The sequence below is a fragment of the Cryptomeria japonica genome, chromosome 3, assembly GCF_030272615.1.
Source record: "Cryptomeria japonica chromosome 3, Sugi_1.0, whole genome shotgun sequence".
NCBI classification, from domain to species: Eukaryota; Viridiplantae; Streptophyta; class Pinopsida; order Cupressales; family Cupressaceae; genus Cryptomeria; species Cryptomeria japonica.
Genome location: NC_081407.1, coordinates 400,065,296 through 400,078,366, shown reverse-complemented (window position 1 = coordinate 400,078,366; position 13,071 = coordinate 400,065,296). Strand labels below are relative to the sequence as shown.

General features: G+C 37.6%; 1 protein-coding gene across 1 annotated transcript in view; it reads left to right on the top strand.

Annotated features, from left to right (window-relative positions):
- The first annotated feature begins 12,835 nt into the window (after positions 1–12,835).
- LOC131047862 (histone-lysine N-methyltransferase ATX4) overlaps positions 12,836–13,071 on the top strand; it is a 108,925-nt gene continuing 108,689 nt past the window's right edge. The window contains exon 1 of the mRNA XM_057981649.2: positions 12,836–13,038. The gene's annotated coding sequence lies outside the window, so the exon portion shown is untranslated. The remainder of the gene's footprint in view (positions 13,039–13,071) is intronic.

Genomic DNA, 13,071 nt, shown 5'->3' with positions numbered 1-13,071 from the left:
GATCAGTAAGAGTCTGTAGCCAAAAAAATTTATTAATCAAAATTAATTTTTTACATAACTCCACTCATGTGGGCGCTGGTAGGAAAGAGTGGAGGCAAGAAAACCTCTGGCCTTGCCTGGGACCGTAGTCCAGATAGTTTCTACATCTAATTACAATAAGCATGAATTCAGACTAATACAATAACACCTCGGGCTAGGGTGAGCAAGAGGGAAGATATTTTATTTCCCTCACAGGCCCATATACTATTTTTCAATTGTCATTGTTCTCCTTGTGCTTTGTTTAAGAGTTTGAGCCTTGATTGCATGTAGTCTTTTGTCATTTTAGCAGCTTTCATCCTGTCATTTGTTCAAGATGGCCCTGCACCTCCTACATGGTTAGTTTTCAAAACACTTGCCCAGATTGTTAGTCACATGTAGTATTCCAACGTGATTTGACATTCTTCTCTGATGTTTCTGAATTCTTAACCTCAATTATAAAGTCATCAATATGGCATATTCATAAACAAAATTTCTAGATAATTTCCATTTTGGAAAGTGATCATCCATAGTTATGAATCACCTGTTTACCACCTTTTGCTTATGTATTCAGATGCTATCCAGGATACAATAACAAAAGGGGGTAAATGGGACTTATGTCTTGTCTGAGTCCAATTGAAGGTAATAGAGGTAGATGAGTTTTATGGCAGAACCACATATTACCCACAGTCTATGGAATGTCAGATAACCATTCAATTATAGAAAGGTTAGCAACAAGTATCAAATGAGTATATGGCAGGGCACTTGGGGGTTACAAGTGATTTTCTCAGTTCCTATAGGCCAACACATGCAGAAAATGAGGGCTTTTATTTTACCGAAATGGTACACCTATTGAATCGAAGAAACCTATCGATGTTTCATCGATAAGATGATTTATTGGATAGACTTGGGCATTGAATAACTTCAAAAGGGGCTTATCGCAAGCGTTATTTTTCATCGCTAGAAGGTTATCGAAGAAACCAAAGGAGGTTCCATCGATGAAGCAAGACTATCGAAGAAACTGCAATATGGGTAGGACATGTAATGAATTCACTGAAGGAGATAGATCTTCTGAAAAGATGAGATCGAAGAAACTGGGGAAGGTTTCATCGATAGGACAGTTCGAGAGAAGAAGGGTGTCGAAGAGATACTAAAGTTATTGGCCGACAGAGATAGTTTCATTGAAAGATAAAAGGTCGATAAAACATAAGAGAGTTTCATCGATAAAAAAAGGGTATCGAAGGAAAGGGGACATAGATGAACCTAAGAGGGGCTCATCGAAAGCATAGATTCCACTGAAAGAGGATATCGAAGAAAGCAAAGACGGTTTTCATCGATAGGAAAAGGCTTCTGAGGAAATAATGTCATCGACGCAACATGAAGGAAACTTACCGAAAGAAGCGTTCTTATCGAAAGAATGATCACAATCAAACAAAAAGATATCAATAATAATATGAGTTTTGAGGAGGCTAAAAGGTACATTACCGATGAGTGTGGTTTTGCCGATGCAACTTTATCAAGGAAGATTACTAATGAGCTCATCGATGAAAGATGATAGTGGAAGTGAATCAACAAAAGACAGATGGCCTCAATGAAACAATAGACCCATTCATTGAGGAGTGTAGTGATGTCAATAGAAAAAGTGTTTCGATGGAAGGATAAAGGAAGTTACCGAAGCCCAAGGTTTCTTCGACATAAGACCCACCGATGTCTCATCAATATAAAAAGGGAATCGAGGAAATCTATCGATGTTTCACCGATAAGATGATTTATCGAATAGACTTGGGCCTCGATGAATTTCAAAAAGGGACTTGTCGAAAGCTTTATTTTCATCGATAGAAGGTATATCGATGAAACCAAAGGAGGTTCCATCGATGAAGTAGGGCTACCGAAAAAACTTCGGTATCGGTAGGATATGTAATGAATACAACGAAGAAGACAGTTCTACCGAAATGATGAAATCAAAGAAACTGGGGAAGGATTCATCGATAGGACTATTTGAGAAACGAAGGGTGTCAAGGAGATACTAAAGTTATTGGCCGACAGCGACATTTTCATCGAAAGATAAAAGGTCGATGAAACATAAGAGAGTTTCATCGATATAAAGAGGGTAGTGAAGGAGAGGGAACACCGATGAACCTAAGAGGGACTCATTGAAAGCATTGATTCCAATGAAAGAGGATATCGAAGAAATCAAAGATGGTTTTCATCGACGGGAAAAGGCTTCTAAGGAAATAATACCATCGGTGCAATATGAAGGAAACTTACCGAAAGAATGATAATGATCAAACAGAAGGAGGCTACATCGATAAAAGAAATCGATAAGAATATGGGTTTTGAGGAAGCTAAAAAGCATGTTACCGATGTGTGTGGTTTTACTGATGCAACTTTATCAAGGAAGATTACTAATGAGCTCATCGATGAAAAATGATAGTGAAGCAAATCATCAAAAGAAAGATGGCCTCGATGAAACAATAGACCCATTCATCGAAGGAGTGTAGTGATGTCGATAGGAAAAAGTGTTTCGATGGTAGGATAAAGGAAATACCGAAGCCCAAGGTTTCTTCGACATGAGACCCAACGATGTCTCATCAATATAAAAGGGTATCGAAAGAAAGGAAACGTTGATAAACTTTAGAAAATGACTCATCGGAGATAGTAATTCCATCGATAAAAGATATCGAGGAAAGTGGAGATGGTTTTCATCGACGGGAAAAGGTATTCGAGGAGATAATACCATCGGTGCAAAGGGAATCACCGTAAGAAATGTTCACATCAAAAGAATAAGGTCAATTAGACAAAAGGCAGTTTCATCGATAAAAGATATCGATAAGGAAATAGGTTTCGAGGAGGCTAAAAGGCATCTCTCCGATATGCGATGTTTCGCCGATACATCTTTATTGGTGGAAGAAGTAATCGGTGAGACAATAGATCCATTCATCGATGGGGCATTGATATCGATGGAAGAAGTATTTCGATGGAAAAATAAAGGAGGTCACCAAAGCCTAAGGTTTCATCGACATAAAACATGATGGATATCAGATAAGAAGTGGTGAGGAGACAACCCTGGCGATCGGAAATAGTATATCAATGAATGAAGGAAATAAGTGATCAAAGTGATATTTGAAACAAAAGTGTTAGTTAACGGTTTATGTTGAGAAGCCAATATTTAAACTAAATGTTTGTCTGAGTATCTATACGAAAATACAGGGGGTAGGAAGAGGAATAAATAAGGGGGTTAAAACAGAGTCTGGGCAAGAGAAACATAAGGGGATGAAAGGAGGAACATGCTAATGACAACTTAGGACACGAAAACAAAAGAGGGGGTTACCTTAAGGTGGCATAGACAAGAGATTGATGCCATCAGCTCCCAAGTTGGCCAACTCATCCACTCTTTTATTGCCTTCCCTATAAATATGATTGATTGTGAACCTATCAAAATCTCTGCATAGGTCAAGAGCTTTTGATAGCAAAGTATTTAGTCTCCAATTAGGCATACTACCTTTCCTCGGAGCATTGACAATTATAGCCGAATCTCCTTCAATTTCCAAGTTCTTAACTCCTAGTTTCCTGCTTAAATGCAGACCCTCAACTAGGGCCATAAGTTCTACCTAATTGTTGGTGTTGATGCCAACCGGAGAGGCAAGGGTTGCTAGTTCCTTGCCTTCCCAATTATGAACAACACATCCAATCCCTGCTTACCCTAGGTTGCCACGGGATGCCCCATCAAAGTTTAGCTTCATCCAACCTTCACTTGGGGGCTGCCAACTGCATGCATCCCTTGATCGAAGACTTGCAATAGGACCAACACCTACAAAGGGAGGAAAGGATAAGCCTTCTCAACGTTTTTTCATTTTTTCATCCCAATAAGTGATAGAGGCATTCTTCAATGTGCCTGATGACAGTCGGTTGTTCATGAGCTTAGTGATAGCTGACTCTATCCTGTTAATGATTCTGCGAGCCTCTAGCTTTTCATTCTTAAAGAGACGTCTATTTCTCTCCTTCCATAATTCCCACATTATGGAAGAGGGAATAGCTATCCATAAACCTTCAAAGAGATAGTCATACCTGAGGAGGGGCCATGCCTTGAGCATTCCAAAGATGGTGTGGGGGAAGGCTGCAGACCACTCAAGTTTGTTGGTGAACCAGATCCAACATTTGTGAGCAAAGGGGCAGTTAAGGAGGATATGATTAGTATCTTCCTCGTCTGCCTTGCAAAGAGGACATTGGCTAAGGCCCTCATACCCCATTCTTCTAAATTTGTCCGCAGTTAAGAGCTTGTTCTGAACCGCAAGCCAGGAGAAGATACCTACCTTAGGCAAATAATATTTATCCCAGCAAAGTTTCAAGGGAAGCTCAGTCATAGGTCTTATAAATGATTTGGAGATGAGAGAGTACACATCCTTGGAGTTGTATTCTCCTCTTAGGGAGCCATCCCAGATGAGCTTGTCCTCATTATGACCTAAGGCAATATTCCTTGATTTGAGAATTGCCATAAGTTTTTGTTTATCCCTTACCAGGATATCCTCATCTTCCTTCTTGATCCACTGCCAACTGGCCCCATCTTCTAAAGGGGAGATATAGTTGTTTAATAGGGGTCCTCTATGTGATTCAAGAAGGATACGAGTAGAACCAACGTCATGGATATTATCAATAGCCTTATATCCACCCCAAAAGTCCACCAGAAAAGAGCTTTATCCCCAAACCCCAGGTTCCAAGTAAGTATGTCAGGAGATAATCCTCTTGCAGTCTAACATAAAATTCCATAAGCAGGACCCTCTGGGAGGGTTGGTTTCTCTGAAGATTTGGATAGGATTCCCTCCATTAAGGTATTTGTGGTGCAACAAGCAAGCCCATTTGAGGTGGGGGGTTCTGAACATCCTCTAGACCAACTTGGCACCCAAGGCTTTGCCCTGATCACAAAGGTTTTTAATGCCAAATCCTCCTTCTTCTTTAGGTTTGCATATCTTTTCCTAGGATATGAGTGATATTTTACGATTGTCATTAGCACCTTGCCAAAAGAAAGTCCTGAGATGCTTATTGAGCTCTGCAAGTTTAGAAGAAGATAAACGTTGACAGGAGAGCTGGTAAATGGGCATAGCTGACAAGACCGATCTAACCAAGGTTGCTCTACTTGCAAATGAGAGCCATTTTCCTTTCCAAGTGTTAATCCTGGACTTGATTTTATCCACCAAGTTGTCCCATAATTTTGAGGGTCTTCTACCCTTGTCAAGGGGAATGCCTAGGTATTTGTAAGGAAGAGTTCCTTCACTAATCTCCAGGACATTGCTGATCACTTTTCCTAAGGAGGGGTCTATGTTGAACATAAAAACTGCAGACTTGGCCAGATTCACCTCTTGACCCGAGGCTAGCATATAGGAATTAAGGATGCCTTTGAAGGCTCTCGCTTCCTTTACACTTCCCTACCCAAAAAGCATCGTGTCGTCGACAAATTGCTCGTGCGTAAAGGGAGGGAGGCTGCTAGTAATGGGGATTCCTTGGACTCAACCTTCCTCTTTGGACTTAGAGATGGATCTACCTAGGGCTTTAGCCATGACGATGAAGAGGAAGGGAGACATAGGATCTCCTTGCCTGAGCCCTCTTGAGCTGCTGAAGAAACCTTCTAGGGAACCATTAACCAAGATCGAGAATTTGGGGGTGGATATACATTCAAAGATTAGGTTGACCTAGGATTTGGAAAATCCAAAGGCCTCTAAGCATTTGTATAGTAAGAGCCAGTCAACTTTGTCGTAAGCTTTGCTTATGTCTAATTTGACTAGCATACTTGGTGCCCTATTGAGCTGGACCGAATGAATGACCTCTTGGGCTATAATAACCCCATCATAGATTGATCTATCTACTACAAAGCCGATTTGTTCTTCACTAATGATAATGGGGAGAAGATTTTGGAGTTTGGCTGCTAGGGTTTTGGTTAAGAGTTTGTACAGAGTGTTGCAGAGGGCTATTGGTCTGAAGTCATCAAAGCTTTCAAGATTCTCTTTTTGGGGGATGAGAGCTAAGAAGGTATTGTTGATTTCTTTGAGAATCTTACCAGAGTTCCTAATACCTTCTAAGGCGTTCGTGATCTCTGTCCCCATAAAACCCCAACATTTTTGGAAAAAGCTAGTGGGGAAGCCATCCAGGCCCGGGGCCTTGTCGGGATTCATCTTCATAAGGACAAATTTAACCTCGTCCTTAGAGAATTTATTTGACGATATTTTGTTGTGGTCATCGTTAATGAGTTTTGGAAGATTCTTGATAATATTGAGTTGGCCTTTGAGGTTGGAGCCTTCAATATTGTTTAAGATTTTATCAAAAAACCTTGATGCCTCAGAGGCAACATCATCCGGTTCAGACAGGATGGAACCCTGACAGTTCTTAATTTTTGAAATTCGATTGACCCATCTCCTTTGCTTAGTGCTATTGTGGAAAAACTTCGTATTTCAGTCCCCATCACTCAACCAAGTCTCCCTCGATTTTTGTTTCCAAAAGATCTCTTCATTTGAGATATCTTTTCATATTCAAAGAGTAGAGCCTTTTCTTTGAGGAAGAGATGGTCATCCATCCCCTTCTCAAGAACCTCAATGTTAACATTCCTAAGATCATTTTCTATTAGGAGTTTTTTTATCGAAAATATTTTCAAAATTAGTCCTGTTCCATTCTAAGAGCTTCCTTTTGATAAGCTTTGACTTGCTTGTGATAATAAACATCTTCGAACCAGAGAAAACATACCTCCTCCACTAGTTCTCAATTAAGTTTAAAAAGTTATCATCTATGAACCACATGCTCTCAAATTTGAAGGGACATTTTTTAGGGGAGTGGTCAGATAACAAGGTTAGTTGGAGTGGGAAATGGTCAGATCCTGCTAAAGGGAGGGGTTTTGCATTTAGGGTAAAGTTAAGCTCCGAGAGCCCTCCATGGATAAAGAACCTATCTAGTTTCTCAACAATGTTACAGAAGCCAAGCCTTTTGTTGTTCCAGTTAAAGGCATTATCTGTCGTCTGGATTTCCAACAAGGAGTTCCTATTGATCTAATGATTAAAATCTCTAGCCGCTGGAGGAAGTTTGTTGCTACCTCCTCTTTTGTCTGCTACCTTAGTGATAGCATTGAAATCTCCCCCAATGATGCATACATCATTTGGGAAACTTCTAAGGAAAGACTCCAGTTCCACCCACACTCTAGCCTTTTCCCTATTTTGGATAGGATCGTAAACGCTAATCAATTTGAATCTTGGGTTATTTTTATAACTTATTACTTCTCCTCCCATCTGATTTTTCTTAATCTCTGAAGGGGTAAACGAGATTAATCTAGAGTCCCAAATGATGGCTAAGCCCCTAGAGGCCCCTATAGCAGGGGAGTGCTTTAGCTGTCTAACGCCTAGTATTTTCTCGAAAAGGGCTATCTTAGAGGAGTTCATTTTAATTTCTTGGATTAACATTATATCTGGTTTAGAATTAGAGATGCAACGCTTTAAGATGCACTATTTTTTAGGGGCATTCAGACCCCTAACATTCCATTTTATGATTTTCATGGCTCTGTGGGGAGGAACTTCCCCTCCCATGCATTAAAAAGAGTAGATATTTTAGACTAACCCCTTGCTTCTCCATCCTTAGATCTTAGTTCAGCAAGGGATCTCCTACCTCTTCTCTTACTGAGTTTAGCACAATCGAGAGAGCCTTTTCTTTTATCAGAGTTGAGAATGGCTAGGGTATTTGGATTATCATTTTCTAAGTTATCTAATGCTATAAAGAGTTCATTTGATTCTAAGTCGACTCTGGCAATATCTACTAGATTTTTGACAAGGAGATCCCTTTATCTTTCCAATTCCTGATCATCACAAATTTCATCAACCAGTTGATCCATAAGGTCGTTTACTACTTCTTCCCCTACAAAATTGGTAATGATGTTAACTTCCCTGGCCACACGGTCACTCTTAGATTCTACAATTGTATCAGAAACAACCATTAGAGATGGAGGGCGAACATCTGCCTCCTCAGTGACCTTCATACATGAGACTTGAGAGATTGGTTGACCATGCAAGGATGCCATTCCTGGATCTGGGGAAAGATTATCCTTCTCCGTTAATTGGACAGAGTAGGTTAGTTCCATTAAAGGGGGAGACCTCAAGGGACTCACCTTCTCTGGTGGGATGAGAGAGCTAGATGATGGCATATTTGTCCGTCTGAGCTGCTCTATCTGAGGGAGCCACACACTGATTTCACTCTCTTCTAGGTCTCGATCCCTACGAAAAGAGTCAACTATAGGTGGATTAATAGTTGGCAATGGAGGAAGAGGGGAGTGAGAGGTCTTAACAGGGGAGATATGAGGACATAGGTCCGCGGTGAGATGATTAGTGTCAATATTATTCTTAAAGCCCTCAAAGGTAAAACCCCCTCCTTCCACAAATATGAATGGGGTGCCTTTAGACTTGAGAAATGATTCAGGGGAAGGTTTCTTAGAGGGGAGCTTCCTTGGCATAGTATCTTCGAAAGAACCATTATAAAAGGGTAATTCTAGGGTTAAACATAAATTATCACATATCATTGTTATGGGCTCTAAAGATTTAATGTTAATATTCATGTTAACGATCAAAAGCTGGTTAAAGAAGCTTAGGGCTGATTTCTTAACTTCTACAAATTTACCTATTTTGTTGCCTATTATTCTTAAAAAATCATTATTTCGCAATTCTACAGGAAATTTCTCAAGTGAAATTGCTCTATTAACCATGCAGGAATTGAATTGAGATGGAAGAAAGAGGGGTTGCCATTCCCAACAATCAAACCCTAGACCCTTGAATGTTAATATGTCCCCGTTTAACAAAGAATTTCTCAAACTCTGATTACCACATTCAATAGCTAAGAAATTATCAGGAAGGATGTCAATTTTTACTTGGTTATTGAAAGAAGACGACACCCAGTTAGCAATTTGTTCAGACAGGATCCCCCAACCATTCCACCGAGAAAAGATCATTTGGTCGTTGCAATGCATTTTGATACCTGGCCTGAGTATAGGTATCAATTTCAATGACCAACCCATTAGGAGTAGCTGGAGGAATTGAAGGTAAATCCGTCATAGGATGCTTAACTTCCTTTGAAATTTGATGATTCCTAAAAGAGTGATGACCAAGGGTTTCCATGCCCTTTGATAATTTACCCAAGGATCTTCGTGGAGGAAAAAAATGGTGAGCAGAAGAACTTGTTGACTGGTTAGGTTTTACAAAACCCTCCTCTCGACAATGATTGGGATTCCGCTTGAGGCACTTTGGTTGCCCTAATGCCTTTTTATTTCTGCGGCTAACCAAATGCCAATCTTGATCCCAGCCCTTGCAAAGAGGAGGGGGAGCCCTAATCGCATCAACCAGAGAGTATTTTGTTTTTGCAAAGTAGGCCTCTTGTTCGCGGGTTCGTGATATGACCCTGCTAGGTTCCTCAGTCCCAGAGTTATTAGCCAAAACAACGAACTGATTTGTATAGCTTCTGTGAATTCCTTGTGGTGGATAAGAGTGCTCGAAAAAGAATGGCAATGCATTGCATCGATTTTTCGCTCGCAGAGCCATGTTATTTTCCTTCGTTAATGATTTATTTCAAAATTATTTTATTCATGTTTGATTTTTTTTTTCTAAAATGCAAACCATGTGAAAAAATCCTTGATTAAATTATTAGTAATTGAAAGATCCTATTTTCCCCCCCTAGACATTTTGCTTCATTTCCCATTACATGCAACTTCTTAATGTCTTGGCAATCTCAAATTCATAGATTAAGAATACTACTACTTATCTTTTAGCAATGCATTGCATTATCATCTCCATTTTATTGTTGAGCCTCTACAAATACACAGGTGGCTTTATGGATACGCCTCTTTCATTTTTTCTAAATTGTAGATCACCCAAAAAAAATCCTTAGTCAAAATACTGATTATTGAAAGATTCGAAGATCTCTTCCTCTATAAATTCTACTTGAGAGATGAACTCTTATGAAATAAATTATCACTCGGAGTAGGGTCCTAATCTTGTGATATAATATTCATAAATAAGTAATCGGAATATAATTATGATATGTTATAGATAAAAGGAGCTTCTTTGTTTTTAAAGAGAAATAAATACTATTTTTGAAAATGAAAAAATGATATGTTGCCATGTCAAACTCAACGCTTATGTTACAAATATTAATTCATTATTAAATAAGATAAAAATACCACTTACAAATATAGTAAATAGAACACCACCAAAGAAAATGCTCCTATGACTACAAAAAATTAAAATCTCTCTGGGAATTCATCAAACCTTGTTAAATGATCTATTTTAGAATTTTACCAATTTTATCACTAATAATTTATGGAGAGGTTTCATTTCAAAGATATAAAGGAAAAAAGGGAAATCTTATCCATATTGAAACTTCTATAGGAACATTTACTTGTTGATTGAAGCGAGCAAACCACAATTTTAATAATTGGGCACTTGAGCTGATAAACTAAGGAGATCCTTGGAAGATGGTATCATGTTCCTCTTTTGATTTAATAATAATTATGAAATAGCCCTTACTACATGAGGTGGTTCTCAACCTCTAAATTGATGAGATCCACTTAAATTCCAAAACCAATGGGCTTAGGTAGAGATCAATCGAGAAACCAAAGAGGACATGACCTAGAAATTTCAATAAAATGAGACACACTATCAACATGAACATCCTCTAACAACATGGAGTTTAGCTTAAACATAAAGACATTTTCTACTATTGTAGCAATTTTTCTAATTACAAGAACATCAACAAATTATGCTTTGGGCGGGATCTTCTAATTGAGATCTTCAATTTGAGCACATGGTCATGGACATAGAGAAGAAAGAAGGTGAAAGTATGAGCAAGGATAAAAAACTATCTGTCATGGCACATACTAGATAGGACATGCATGAGCAACAATAAAAAACCAAGCTTAATACTCAGTGGGTGCACAACCCTAGAAGACAAAAAATTTAAACACAAAACACATAAAAACCCTAAAATTGAAGGCCAAGAGACATGCTTAACAAGTTGAGGCATAAAAAGAGAGATACATCCACACAGGTGCCTATACATGAACAAAAATAGAATGGATGGAAGGTAAAAATTTGGAAGACGAGATGTTCATTAAGGACATATAGGCTACATGCAAAACCAGGTTATGCATTAAAGACATGTAGAGGCTGCAACAATAATGAATTACATTTTTTTTATAGAGCAATCAAAGACACTTGGGAACAATCATTATGTAAAATTCTCAAATTTATAATCATCTTTCTGTTGTAATCACCGCTGCAGTTACACCAAAAGCTTGAGTTGTCAACAAATGAGAGAGCGGCCAGAGACAAGGATCCACGGGAGGCAGGAGGAAGCACATGTTGCGAATCCCGAAGGAGGTGTTGACCAAGTCAACAATCTCCCCCTCAACATCGACTGAGGGTTCCGCATCGATGGAATGAAGGAGGCCTCCTAAGATTTGGACCTGTAACCTAGCGCTCTGATACCACTTGTTGGAATCATCACTGCCGTTACGCCAAAAGCTCAAGCTGCCAACGAACGAGAGGGCGACCAGAGACAAGGATCCATGAGAGGTAGGAGGAGGCACATGTCGCGAATCACGAAGAAGGTGCTGACCAAGTCAACACTTTCTTACAAAATTTATTATCTACAATCTAATATCTATTTAAAACTAATTAAAAAATTACTTTTAGCTTATTATCTCCATCCAGATGCCATTAAACATTAGATGCAATTTCTAATACTTAAAGTTGTTTAATAAAAAAAGGTAGGCCAAAAAATAGGGAGGTAAAAAAGGGAGATAAAATATTCGTAAATAAGTAGACAAACAAAAACAATAATGATATTGTATAGGTAAAGAGGGTTCTTCAATTCTAAAGAGAAATATGTATTGTTTCAAGAAACATAAAATGATATGATGCAAGTCAAACTTATTATTTATATTTTATTTATATATATTTAGTCTATCAAAGAATAATTTTTCAATAAAAATTAAATTGATAATAATTTTTAAATAAAAATCAAATTGATTTTTTAAAAAAAGTCAATTGTTTTATTTTTAAATGTATACTTAACATTGTTCAATTTAATTTTGAGTGGAAAAAACAAACTATTTAAGAACTTTATGCTTTTTTATTTCTTCAATTATCCTTGATTGATATATAAGAAAGTTTTTTGATCCATCAGTGGTTCTCCATGTGACCCACATGACATTGTGAGTATTCCTTTCAAATTTCAGCATTCTTTCCATTTTATTTTTGTTTATATAAATTTCTATGTGGATGTATCTCTTTGCTTATGCTCTTACTCTTTAGGCATGTTTCTTGACCTTCAATTTAGGGAATTTTATATGCATTATGTTTAGGTTCCAACCTTTATTTATTTAAAATCATTATTTCATTTAAGTTTGGAGAGTGAAGTACCATCCTCATTCAAAATGTGAAATTGAATTAGAATAACGTTTCTAATCTTTAACATAGAGACTTAAAACAAATGAGCTTGTCGAATTATTTAATAAAAATCATCAATTAATTATAATTAAAAGTAATATTAATTATTTGATTTTTAATTTGATGAAAAATTAAATCTATAAATAACACAATCTAAAAATAAATCAATAAATAATACAATTTAAAAATAAATCTATAAATAACACAATCCAAAAATAATTCTATAAATAACACAATCTAAAAATAAATACTATTTTGACCTCCACAAAAGAATGAAAGCAATAAAAAGCCTTGTGTTTTTTTATTATAACTTGATAGGCTATGTTTAGAAGCTTAAACATTTTTGTTATTTAAAAATTGCTTTGAGATGGGAATTACGTCTCTAATTTTTTATGCGGGGACTCAAATTTAAGACGCTTACTGTGATAGAAAGATCATCAATTCAGATAGATTCTAAGATAAAATTTGAGGATTCTTCAGCCGTTTACATTTTCTGTGCTTGCTTTGTTTGGATGCTGCACGGATAAATTTTTTTTCATGGTCACGCATAAGAAACCAGGTTTGGAAGAGATTATAATTTATGTTTTTTCTG